This window comes from Hemitrygon akajei, chromosome 10 (assembly GCF_048418815.1).
Source record: "Hemitrygon akajei chromosome 10, sHemAka1.3, whole genome shotgun sequence".
NCBI classification, from domain to species: Eukaryota; Metazoa; Chordata; class Chondrichthyes; order Myliobatiformes; family Dasyatidae; genus Hemitrygon; species Hemitrygon akajei.
In genome coordinates, this window is record NC_133133.1 from 71927834 (window position 1) to 71941510 (window position 13677).

Sequence of the window (13677 nt, forward strand, 5' to 3'; positions counted from 1 at the left end):
AATAGTGGCATATCTAGATAGCAGTGATAGGATTGGGCCGAGTCAGCATGGATTTACCAAGGGTAAATCATGCTTGACTAATCTGTTGGAGTTTTTCGAGGATGTAACCAGGAAGTTAGACGGGGGAGATCCAGTGGATGTAGTGTACCTCGATTTTCAGAAGGCATTTGATAAGGTCCCACATAGGAGGTTGGTGGGTAAAATCAAAGCTCATGGCATCGGGGGGGAGACATTCACATGGATAGAAAACTGGTTGGCAGATAGAAAGCAAAGGGTAGCAGTGAATGGGTGTTTCTCGGAATGGCAGGTGGTGACTAGTGGGGTGCCACAGGGCTCGGTATTGGGACCACAGCTGTTTACAATTTACGTCAACGATTTAGATGAAGGCAATGAGAATAACATCAGCAAATTTGCTGATGATACTAAGCTGGGTGGCAGTGTGACATGTGATGAGGATGTTAGGAGAATTCAGGGTGACTTGGATAGGCTGGGTGAGTGGGCAGATACTTGGCAGATGACGTTTAATGTGAATAAGTGTGAGGCTATCCACTTTGGGAGTAAGAACAGGAAGGCAGATTATTATCTGAATGGCATAGAGTTAGGTAAGGGAGAAATACAAAGAGATCTAGGAGTCCTTGTTCATCAATCACTGAAGGTGAATGAGCAAGTGCAGCAGGCAGTGAAAAAGGCTAATGGAATGTTGGCCCTTATTACAAAGGGAATTGAGTACAAGAGCAAGGAAATCCTCTTGCATTTGTACAGAGCCCTGGTGAGACCACACCTGGAGTATTGTGTACAGTTTTGGTCTCCAGGGTTAAGGAAGGACATCCTGGCTGTAGAGGAAGTGCAGCGTAGATTCACGAGGTTAATTCCTGGGATGTCTGGACTGTCTTACGCAGAGAGGTTAGAGAGACTGGGCTTGTACACGCTGGAATTAAGGAGATTGAGAGGGGATCTGATTGCAACATATAAGATTATTAAGGGATTGGACAAGATAGAGGCAGGAAATATGTTCCAGATGCTGGGAGAGTCCAGTACCAGAGGGCATGGTTTGAAAATAAGGGGTAGGTCATTTAGGACAGAGTTAAGGAAAAACCTCTTCTCTCAGAGAGTTGTGGGGCTCTGGAATGTACTGCCTCGGAAGGCAGTGGAGGCCAATTCTCTGGATGCTTTCAAGAAGGAGATAGATAGGTATCTTATGGATAGGGGAATCAAGGGATATGGGGACAAGGCAGGAACCGGGTATTGATAGTAGATGATCAGTCATGATCTCAAAATGGTGGTGCAGGCTCGAAGGGCCAAATGGTCTAGTTCTGCACCTATTGTCTATTGTCTATTGTCTAGTTCCCATTCCCCTGCCAAATTAGCATAAACCCTTCCCAAACACTCTAGCAAACCTGTTCACACGGATATATTGGTGTCTCTCGGTTTAAAGTGTAGCCCGTCTTTCTTGTACAGGTCATACCTTCTCCAGAAGAGATCCCAATGACCCAGAAATCTGAAACCGAACTCCTCAGCCATGCATTCACCTGCCAAACCATTCTATTCTTCCCCTCAGTGGCATGTGGCAAAGGCATCAATCCAGAGATTACTAACATGCACAACAAGCCAGAGGAACTCAGCAGGTCGGGCAGCATCCGTGGAAACAAACAGTCAACATTTCAGGCCGAGACCCTTCGTCAGGACTGAAGAGGGAGGAGGCAGGGTCCTTATAAAGAAGGCGGGGGGAGGGTGGGAAGGAGAAGGCTGGTAGGTGCCAGGTGAAAACCAGTAAGGGGAAAGATCAAGGGGTGGGGGAGGGGAAGCAGGGAGGGGATAGGCAGGAATGGTGAAGAAGGAATGTAAGGGGAAAGCACTATGGGTAGTAGAAGGAGGTGGAACCATGAGGGAGGTGATAGGCAGCTGGAGGAGGAGGAGGAGAAGGAAAGGGGAGGGAATTACCAGAAGTTGGAGAATTCAATGTTCATGCCAAGGGGCTGGAGACTACCCAGATGGTATATGAGGTGTTGCTCCTCCAGCCTGAGTTTGGTCTCATCATGGCAGTAGAGGAGGCCATGTATGGACATATCTGAATGGGAATGTGAAGCAGAGTTGATGTGGGTGGCAACTGGGAGATTCTGTCTGTTGTGTCGGACGGAGCGGAGGGACTCGACGAAGTGGTCCCCCGATCTGCATCAGGTCTCACCAATGTAGGGGAGGCCGCACCGGGATCACCGGATGCAATAGATGACCTAACGCAGTTTGACCTTTTCCCTTACTGGTTTTTCACCTGGCACCTACCAGCCTTCTTCCCACCCCCCCACCTTATTTATAGGGCCCCTGCCCCTCCCTCTTCAGTCCTGATGAAGGGTCTCGGCCTGAAACGTTGACTGTTTTTTTCCACAGATGCTGCCCGACCTGCTGAGTTCCTCCAGCGTGTTGTGTGTGTTGCTTTGACCACAGCATCTGCACAGTATTTTGTGTTTACTAGAGATTTACTACCTTTGAGGTCCTGCTCTCTACCTAACTGCCTACTGTATATTCTCTCTTTAGGACCTCAACCCTTTTCCTACCTACTGTATGTTGTTGGTATCAATATGCACCATGATTTCCGACTGTTCACATTCCCCCTTCAGAATGCTGTGGAACCGATTTGATTCATCTCTGACACTAGAACCTGGTAGGCAACATACCGTTGGGTGTCTCTTTCACATCCAGAGAATCTCCTGTCTGCTCCGCTAAATATGGCATCTCCTAACGCCACTGCACTCCTCATTTCCCTTCTGAGCCTCATAGCCAGACTAGTGCCAGGGACCAGAATGCTGCCAGTCTTCCTTTGGTAAGACATCCACTTCCAACATTATCCAAAACTGTATACTTATTATTGAGGGGAACAGACAAATGGGTACTGGCTGCCCTTTCCCCTTCTCTCTCCTGACAGTCATCCAGGTACCTGCCTCCGGCATGTTTGGGGAGACTACCTCTCTGTAGCTTCTATCTATTCCTTTCTCAGTCTCCTGTATGAGTCAAAGTTCACCCAGTTCAATAACATCATCTCTAAGGAGCCGTAGTCTGATGCGCTTTGTGCAGATGTAGTTATTCGGGAGAGCAGAGGTCACCCAGAATTCTAACATCTGGCAGATGGAGTTCAACCCAGATAAGTGTGAGGTGGTTCATTTTGGTAGGTCAAATACAATGGCAGAATATAACATTAATGGTAAGACTCTTGGCAGTGTGGAGGATTAGAGGGTTCTTAGGGTCTGCGTCCATAGGACGCTCAAAGTTGCTGCGCAGGTTGACTCTGTGGTTAAGAATGCATATGGTGCATTGACCTTCATCAACTGTGGGATTGAGTTTAAGAGCCAAGAGGTAATGTTGCAGCTATATAGGACCCTGGTCAGACTCTACTTGGAGTACTGTGCTCAATTCTGTTCACTTCTCTACAGGAAGGACAGGGAAACCATAGAAAGGGTGCAAAGGAGATTTACAAGGATGTTGCCTGGATTGGGGAGCATGCCTTATGAGAAAGGTTGAGTGAGCTTGGCCTTTTCTCCCTGGAGCAATGGAGGATGAGAAGTGACCTGATAGAGGTGTACAAGATGATGAGAGGCATTGATCATGTGGATAGTCAGAGGTTTTTTCCCCAGGGCTGAAATGGCTACCATGAGAGGGCATAGTTTTAAGGTGCTTGGAATTAGGTACAGAGGAGATGTTAGGGGTAAGTGTTTTACGCAGAGAGTGGTGAGTGCATGGAATGGGCTGCCAGTGGTGGTGGTGGAGGTGGAAACAATAGAGTCTTTTAAGAAACTCCTGGATAAGTACATTGAGTTTAGAAAGATAGAGGGCTATGTGTAAGCCTAGGTAATTTCTAAGGTAAGGACTTGTTCGGCACAGCTTTGTGGGCTGAAGGTGCTGGAGGCTTTCTATGTTTCTATGTTCCAATGTTTCTATCTCGAACCCTGCATCCATTCTCAATGCACTAGCTATACTAATAAACAGAGAGAAAGAAAGAAATGTCTTTATGCTTGCAATAATGCATTGTTGCCAATGCCATCACAACTGAGACATTCACTAAACTCTGATGCAAGTATTCCCTGTTAATTTAAACATATTCTTAGGTTCTGGCAATACTGGAGCAGCCTGCAATCAGTTATAAAGATCATAAGATCATAGGAGAAGAATTAGGCCATTCAGCCCATTGATTTGGCTCCACCATCTCATCATGGCTGATCCATTTTTCCTCTCAACCCCATTCTCCTGTCTTCCGCCCATAACCTTTCATACCTGGACAAATCAAGAACCTATCATTCTCTGCTTTAAATACTCCCAATAACTTGGCCTCCACAGCAATCTGTGGCAACGAATTCCAGAGATCCTCCACCCTATGACTAAAGAAGTCCATACTCACCTGTGTTAAGTAGAGGTCTGTACACTTTGGTCCTAGACTTCAGCTTTCCACATCCTTGCCATATCCACTCTATCCAGGCCTTTCAATATGTTTCAGCAAGATCCCTCACTATCTCCTAAATTCCAGCAAGTACAGGCCCAGAGCTATTAAAAGCTCCTCATAAGTTAATCTTTTTATTCCTAGAATCATTCTCAGGACACTCTGCCAGCACATCATTTCTGAGATATGGGGCCCAAAACTGTTCAAATACTCCAAGTGTAGTCTAACCGATGCCTTATATAGCCTCAGCATTATGCACTTGCTTTTATATTCTAGTCCTCTTGAAATAAGTACTAACATTGCATTTGCCTCCCTTACCACTGAATCAATCTGCATATTAACTTTAGGAAATCTTGCATGAGCATTTCCTTTGCACATTTATTTTTTGAATTTTCTTCCTGTTTAAAGAATAGTCTGCACCTTCATTTCTTCTACCAAAGTGCATGACCATACATTTCCCTATACTATTGACCGGGGTTCCTTTCCCACAGTTGACTGTAATGAGTAGGTATGTTCCCCTGTGAGCACATGGATTTTCTCCAGGTCCTCCGGTTTCCTGCCACTGTCCTAAGATGCACCAGTTGTTAGCTTAATTGATCATTGTAAATAGACCCGTGATTAGGTTAGAGTTAAATGGAGGGATTGATGGATGTCACAACTCAAATGGCCAGAAGGGTCTATTCCATGCTGTTTCTCAACAAATACATAAAAATATTCTGTCTGTCATTTCTTTTCCCATTCTCCTAATTGGTCTGAGTCCTTCTGCGTACTCCTTGCCTTCCACAAGATGACCTGCTCTTCTATCTATTTTCGTACCATCTGCAAACTTGGCTACTTGGCATCAATTCTGTCAACAAAATTATTTATATATAGCATAACATGATGCGGCCCCCACATCAACCCCTATGGAACATAATTCATCACCAGCAGCCTACCAGCAAAGGCCTGCTTTATTCCCGCTCTTTGCCTTCTGCTTGTGAACCAATCTTCTATCAATGCTGGTATATTTTTCTGTTATACCATGGGCTGTTATCTTGTTAAGCAGCCTCACTGACCGTATCTTATGAAAGGCTTTCTGAAAATCCAAGCTTACAACATGCATTGATTCTCCTTTGTCTATCCTGCCTGTTATTTCCTCAAAGAATTCCAACGTATTTGTCGAGCAAGATATCCCCTTAAAGAAACCATGCTGACTTTGGACGATTTTATCATGTGCCTCAAAGTACCTGAAACTCCAACATCTACTACACCACTAAAACCAGACTAACTGGCCTATAATATCCTTTCTTCTGCCTTCCTCTGTTTTAAAGAATGAAGTGATGATTGCAATTTTCTGTTCCTCTGTAAACATTCCAGAACCTAGTGATTCTTGAATGATTGCTGCAGATCTTCCAATTTCCTTAGTTCCTTCTCCTTAGTAATAGCAACTACACTCATTTATGCCCCCCTGACATTCTAGAATTTCTGCCATACTGCTAGTGACTTCAACAGTCGAGATTGTTGCAAACTACTGATTAACTTTATCTGCCATTAATTTGTCCTCCATTACTGCTTCTTCCACCTCATTTCCAGAGGGACAATATCCATCTCACTTCTCCATTTATCTATCTGAAAAACTATTACAATCACTGCTTCCTAAGGATTCCTTTACCTTAGGATCCCTAATCAAATCTGGTTCATTACACAACACCCAAACCAGAATTACCTTTCACCTGCTGCTCTAAAGAGCCATTTCCTTGACACTCTACAAATGCCTTCTCTTGGGATTCAACACTCAATTGATTTTCCCCCATGAATGTTGTAAGTAACATTGCCCTTTTCACATACCTTTTCTATCTCCTACTGTAACTTGTACTCAACATTCTGTCTACTGTTCAGAGGTCCGCAAATAACTCCGGTCAGGATCTTTTTACCGTTGCAATTTCTTATCTCTACCCACAAGGATTCTACATCTTGGTCACCCCTTTCGAAGGATTTGATTTCATTTTTTTCAACAGAGACACCTCACCCTTCTGACCACCTGCTTGTCATTTCAATACAATGTGTATCCTTCAATATTAAGCTCCTAACTATGATCTTCTTTCAGCCATGGCTCAGTGACTCTCATGATATCATACATACTAATTCTGACTGTGCTCCAAGACCAACTACCTTTCTCCATATACAGTGTGCATTCACATATAACATCTTCAATCTTGTTTTCATCACCATTTTCGACCTTACCCCCATGTTACACTTCAACTCATTCCACAGACTGAAATTCTGTCCTATCATCTACCTCTCCTTCCTCACACTCACTAAACACTACATCTTCTTGTACACTAACTGCCCCATCCTCAGCCTTATTGCTCTAGTTCCCATTCCCCTGCCAAATTAGCATAAACCCTTCCCAACCACTCTAGCAAACCTGCTCACAAGGATATTGGTGTCTCTCAGTTTAAAGTGTAGCCCATCTTTACCTTCTCCAGAAGAGATCCCAATGATCCAGAAATCTGAAACCCTGTCAGCTGCACTAACTCCTCAGCCATGCATTCATCTGCCAAACCATCCTATTCCCCTCATTGTGAAGTGACAAAGGCATCAATCCAGAGATTACTACCCTTGAGGTCCTGCTGTCGACCTAACTGCCTACTGTATATTCCCTCCTCAGGACCGCATCCCTTTTCCTACCTAGTGTATGTTGTTAGCATCAGTATGTACCATGACATCCAACTCTTCCTTTAGAATGCAGTGGGACCGATCAGATTCATCCTTGACTCTAGAACCTTGGAGACAACATACCGTCAGGTGTCTCTTTCACATCCAGTGGTCTGCTCACTGTGGAATCCCATTTCCCTTCTGAGCCACAGAGCCAGTCTAGTGCCAGCTTCCCCTGGTAGGATGTTCATCTCCAACAGTATCCAAAGTGGAATACTCATTATTGAAGGGAGTGGACAAGATCCCCATTATTCTTATAGATTTCTGTGAATACAGGCCCAGAGCCAACAAACACTTACATGTGATAACCATTTCATTTCTGGAATCCTTCTCTGAACCTTCTCCATCATCAGCACATCTTTTCTAAGGTAAATGATCCAAAATTGCTCAATATGCTCTCAATTACACCTCTCCAGATACTTATAAATCCTCAGCATTACATTTTTGCTTTTATATTCTTATCTTCTCAATATGAAAGCTAACATTTCAATTGCCATTCCTACCACCAACTCAACCTGCAAATTAACCTTTAGAAATTCCTGCACACATATCCCAAGACCATCTGCTTCTCTGATTTTCTGTCCATTTAGAAATAGTCTACACTTTTTCTCCTTCTACCAACGTGCACGACCATACGTTTCCTGACACTGTGTTCCATCTGCCACTTTTTTGCCTGTTCTCCTAATCTGTCTAAAGGCTGATTTATACTTGTGAATATGGGCTAGGCCATAGCCTATGGTGTAATCCTGATTTTCACTTCTGCGTTGCTCTATGCCGTAGCGAGCATGTGTTCGTGTACGCCAAAATGCTAGTTGGTGGTGGGGTTTCTATGCCACTGTTTGAGTTTCTTTGTGAGAGGCATGGATGAGGAAATGCATTTCAAACATTTTCGCATGTCAGCAGGTAGATTTGACGATTTGGTTCATCTATTTCGCATCAGTGTACGCACAGCCTACAGACATGGCGGAGAAGCCTACAGACATGGCAGAAATCCATAGGAGGAAATGCGGTTCTACCAAGCGGACCAAGCACAGTTGTTGAGATCTGTGTCGCCGCGATGCGTGAGTAACTTTTCTGGAGGGGTGCACGTCATCCTATGGCGTAGGGTACGGTGTAGGTATGGCGTAGGGTACGTGGTACCTACGGCATAGATGCACCGCACAAGTATAAATCAGCCTTAAGTCCTCTGTAGCCCCTCTACTTCCTCAAAACTACTTTCCCCTCCATCTATATTCATATCATCCTCAAACCTGGCCACAAAACCATCAATTCCATCATCCAAATCATTGACATATAACATAAAAAGAAGTGGTCCAGGCATCAAACATTGCGGCACACATCTAATCACTGGTAACCAACCAATAAAGACTCCCTTTATTCCCACTCTTTGCCTCCAGTCAATCAGCCAAATCCTCTATCCATGCTAGTATCTTTCCTGTAAGACCATGGGTTCTTATCTTAAGCAGCCTCACATGTGGCACCTTCTCAAAGGCCTTCTGTAAATCTATCAATTCTCCTTTCTCTATTTTGCTTATTACTTCCTCAAGAATTCCAACTGATCTGTCAGGCAAGGTTTCCCCTTAATGAAACCATGCTAACTTTGGTCTATTTTATCATGTGCCACCAAGTACCCTGAGACCTCATCCTTAGCAATCAACTCCAACATCTTCCCAGCCACTGAGGTCAAGCTAATTCTCTTTGTTCTGCCTCCCTTCTTTCTTGAGAAGTGGAGTGACATTTGCAATTTTCCAGTCCACCGGAACCATGCCAGAATTTTGTGATTTTTAAAAGATCATTACCAATGCCTCCACACTCTCCACAGCCACCTCTTTCAGAATCATGGGGTGTAGTCCATCTCGCCCAGCTGACTTATCTGCCTGCAAACCTTTCAGCTTTCCAAGCACTTTATCCTTAGTTACAGCAATTGCACTCAGTTCTGCCCCCTGAACCTTTGAACTTGCGGCATTCTGCCTTCCACGGTGAAGACCGATGCAAAATATTTATTTAGCTCACTCACTGTTTTCTTGACCCCCATTATTGCCTCTCCAGTGTCGTTTTCTAGCTGTCTAGTATCTACTCTTTTACTCTTTATATGTCTGAAAAAGCTTTTGATATCCTCTTTGATGCTCTTCGCTTGCTTACCTTCATAGTTTGTATTTTCCCTTCTTATGGCTTTTTAGTTACCTTCTGTTGTTTTTAAATGCTTCCTATTCCTCTAACATCCCACTAGCTTTTGCGCTATTATAGCATCTCTTTTGCATTTATGTTTGTCAGCTATGGTGGCGTCATCCAGCCTTTAGAATATCACATCCTCTTTGATATGTATCTATCCCGTGCTTTCTGAATTGCTCTCAGAAACTCCAGGCATTGCTGTTCTACTGTCATCCTTGCTAGTACCTCCTTCCAATCAATCTTGGCCAGCTCACCTCTTCAGTGATTATAAATTCCTTAACTCCACTGTAATATCAAAATATCTGACTTCAGCTCCTCCTTCTCAAATTGTAGGGTGAAGTCTTTCATATTACGATCACTGACTCCTAAAGTTCCTTTACCATTAGCTCCCTAATCAAATCTGGTTCTTCACACAATCCAGAGTTGCCTTTTCCCTAGTGGGCTGAACCACAAACTGCTCTAAAAAGCTCTCTTGGAAGCATTCTTTAAATTCCTTCTCTTGGGATCCAGGACAAACCTCAATCTACCTCCATGTTGAACTCTCTCATGACTATCATAACATTGCCCTTTTGACATATTTTCTATCGCCTGTTGTAATTTGTATCCCAATTCCTATTGTTCAGAAGCCTGTACATAACTCTCATTAGGGTTTTTTTTCCTTGCAGTTCTTAACTCTATCCATAAAGGATATACATTTTCTGATGCTATGTCACCTCTTTCTAAGGATTTGATTGCATTTTTTTACTAACAGAGCCATGTCATCCCATCTTCCTACCTGCCTGTCTTTTGATACAATGTGTATCCTTGGATGTTAAGTTCCTAATTATGATCTTCTTTTAGCCATGTCTCAGTGATGTCCACAATGTCATACTTACGAATCTCTAACTGCACTACAAGGCCAACCACCTTTTTCCATACACGGTGTGCATGCAAGTATAATGTCTCAGTCCTGTGTTCATCACCCTTTTAAATTTGGTCCTTTTTTATACTGCAACACATCCTCTGACTACAATTTTGCCCTGTCATCTGCCTGTCCTTTCCAAGAGTCTCATTGCACACTGCATCTAGTTGTATAGCAACTGCCCCATCCTTAATCCTATAACTATGGTTCCCACCCCCTGCCAATCTAGTTTAACCACTCCCCAACAGCTCTAGAAAACCTGCCAGGAAGGATATCTGTTCTTCTCAGGTTCAGGCATCCTTTTTGTACAACTCAGATCTTCCCCAGAAGAGATGTCAATGATACAGAAATATGAAGCGCTGTCCCCTGCACCAATTCCTCAGCCACACATTCATCTGTCAACTCATAGAACATAGAACATTGAAATCTACAACAATGTTGTGCTGACCATGCAACCTATTCTAGAAACTGCACAGGATTTCCCTGCTACATAGTCCTCTATAATTCTAAGCTAAGAGTCTCTTAAAAGACCCTATTGTATCTGCTTCCACCACCGTCACTGGCAGTGCATTCCATTCACCCACCACTCTCTGTGTGAAAAATACTCTCTGGCATCCCCCTTGTACCTACTACCAAGCACCTTAAAACCATGCCCCCAGAGTTAGTTATTTCAGCCCTGGGAAAAAGCCTGTGCACAATCAATGCCTCTCACCATCTTATACACCTCTATCAGGACACCTCTCATCCTCCATCACACCAAGGAGCAAAGGCCAAGTTCACTAAATCTATTCTCATAAGGCATGCTCTTCAAAGTAGGCAACATCCTCATAATCTCCTTTGCACTCTCTCTATAGTATCCACAGCCTTCCTGTAGTGAGGTGACCAGAATGGAACACAATATTCTGTGTGTGGTCTAACTAAGGTCTTATATAGTTTTAACATTATCTTATGGCTCTTGAACTCAATCCCACAGAGGGCCATTACACCATACGCCTTCTTAACAACACTGTCAACCTGCACAGCAGCTTTGAGTGTCCTATGGACACAGACTCCAAGATCTTGCTGATCCTTCACACTGCCAAGCGTCTTACCATTAATATTATATTCTGTCTTCAAATTTGACCTACCAAAATGAACAGCTTCACACTTATCTGCATTGAGTTCCATCTGCCATTTCTCAGCTCAGTTCTGCATCCTTTTGATGTCACGTTGTTACCTTTGACAACCCACCAGGCTATCCACCCTCAACTTTTTTGTCATCGGCAAACTTACTTATTCATCCAGGTCATTTATAAAAATCACAAAGAGGAGGAGTCCTAGAACAGATCCCTGCAGAACATCACTGGTCACTGTCCTCCAAACAGAATACGAACTATCTATAACCATCCTTTTGTCTTCTGTGAGCAAACCATTTCTGGATCCACAAAGCAAGGTCTCCTTGGATCCCAGACTTTCTTACTTTGTGAATGAGCCCTGCATGGGGAACCTTATCCTCACTGCTGCATGGCACAGGCAGCAATCTAGAGATTACAACCCTGGAGATCCTGCTTTTCAGCTTTTTACCTAGCTCCCTAAATTCTCTCTTCAGGATCTCCTCCCTTTTCCTACCTGCTGCTTGTCTTTGGTGCCAATAGGTGCTCCGGCTGCTTTAGAATGCTATGGACCCAATCCAAGACATCACTGACCCTAGCAACATACCATTCGTGTGTCTCATTCACATTCAGAGAATCTCCTGTCTACTCCCCTAACTATGGAATCCTCTACTGCTACTGCATCCTTCATCTCTCTCCTTCCCTTCTGAGCCACAGCGGGAGACCCTGTGATTCTGGTTCTCCCTTTTGGTTGTCCCACTCAACAGTATCCAAAGTGATATACTTATTACTGAGGGGAACAGCCATAGGGGTACTCTGCTGCCCATTTCCTTTCCCAGGTACCTTCCTCCTGCAGCTTAGTGGTGACTACTTCCCTGTGGCCCCTATCTATCACCTCCTTGGTTTTCCGTATGAGCCAAAGGTAATTGAGCTACAGCTCCAGTTCCTTAACATGCTCTCTGATGAGCTGCAGCTCAGCGTACCTGGTGCAGTTATGGTTATCTGAGAGGCTGGAGATCTCTGGGAATACCAACATCTTACACAAAGAACACAACACAGCCCCAGAACCATTCTCATTGCACTAACTGACAAGGATGCAGAAGAGGAAACTCACCAGAAACTTACCTCACCCAAGGCTCTTCTTGCCTAAGCCTGTTGAGCCAAAGTCTAACCACTCTACTGCTTGTCCACTCCATCACTGGCCACTCCACTTGTCCCTGGCTGATTTTTATTTGCCCTTGCTAACAAATTGTAATTCTATTGTGCCACCAGAAATAGCTGAAAGTGCACGAATGCTCATTTTTAAATCCCTCTCCCTGACCTGTATGTATCCCCCTCTCTCGATTTGGTCGGGCCACAACAAAAAACCGAAAGGCTGCAAATTCTCCTTTTTAAAATCTCTTGCTCTGACCTGTGTGTATCCTCCTATCTCGATTCGAGAAAAAGCGGAAAGGCTGTGAATGCTCCTTTTTAAAATCTCTCGCTCTGACCTGAGTGTAGCCTCCTGTCTCGATTCGAGAAAAAGCGGAAAGGCTGTGAATGCTCCTTTTTAAAATCTCTTGCTCTGACCTGTGTGTATCCTCCTGTCTCGATTCGAGAAAAAGCGGAAAGGCTGTGAATGCTCCTTTTTAAAATCTCTTGCTCTGACCTGTGTGTATCCTCCTGTCTCGATTCGAGAAAAAGCGGAAAGGCTGTGAATGCTCCTTTTTAAAATCTCTTGCTCTGACCTGTGTGTATCCTCCTATCTCGATTCGAGAAAAAGCGGAAAGGCTGTGAATGCTCCTTTTTAAAATCTCTCGCTCTGACCTGAGTGTAGCCTCCTGTCTTGATTTGAGGGGGTCGTTGGAAAAAACCGAAAGGCTGTGAATGCTCATTTTTAAATCTCTCGCCCCAGCCTGCATGTAGCCTCCTGTCTCAGTGCAATTTGGCCACAGTAATGCTTCCTGATAATGTATTCTGATATCAATAGGGTCCCATGAAGCATCGGAAGAAATGCGTAGTGTGACATGCACCTTATTGTAACCTGGCTGTTTAATCAAAAGCTCCAAATTTATTCAGTAATAGTAGGAACAGCTGATAATCATTGTTATTTGGTGCATGGCTGATGTTGGGATATCATCTGATATCCAATCATGAATAGTGTACAGAAATGCCAGTTTAATTTCCTAATGGGTGCTATGTCACCAGACAGTGATTGCCAGGTCTATCGTATTCTAATTAATTTGAAATTATGCACAACAGTTGCATAAAAACAAGCACAATGCAAGCACATTTCTAGGCAATGGAGACACCATAGGCTGCAGATGTTGGAGTATAGAGTGTAAAAGAGATCACTGGAGGAACTCAGCAGGTCAGGCAGAATCTGCAGAAGGAAATGAGCTGTCAATGTT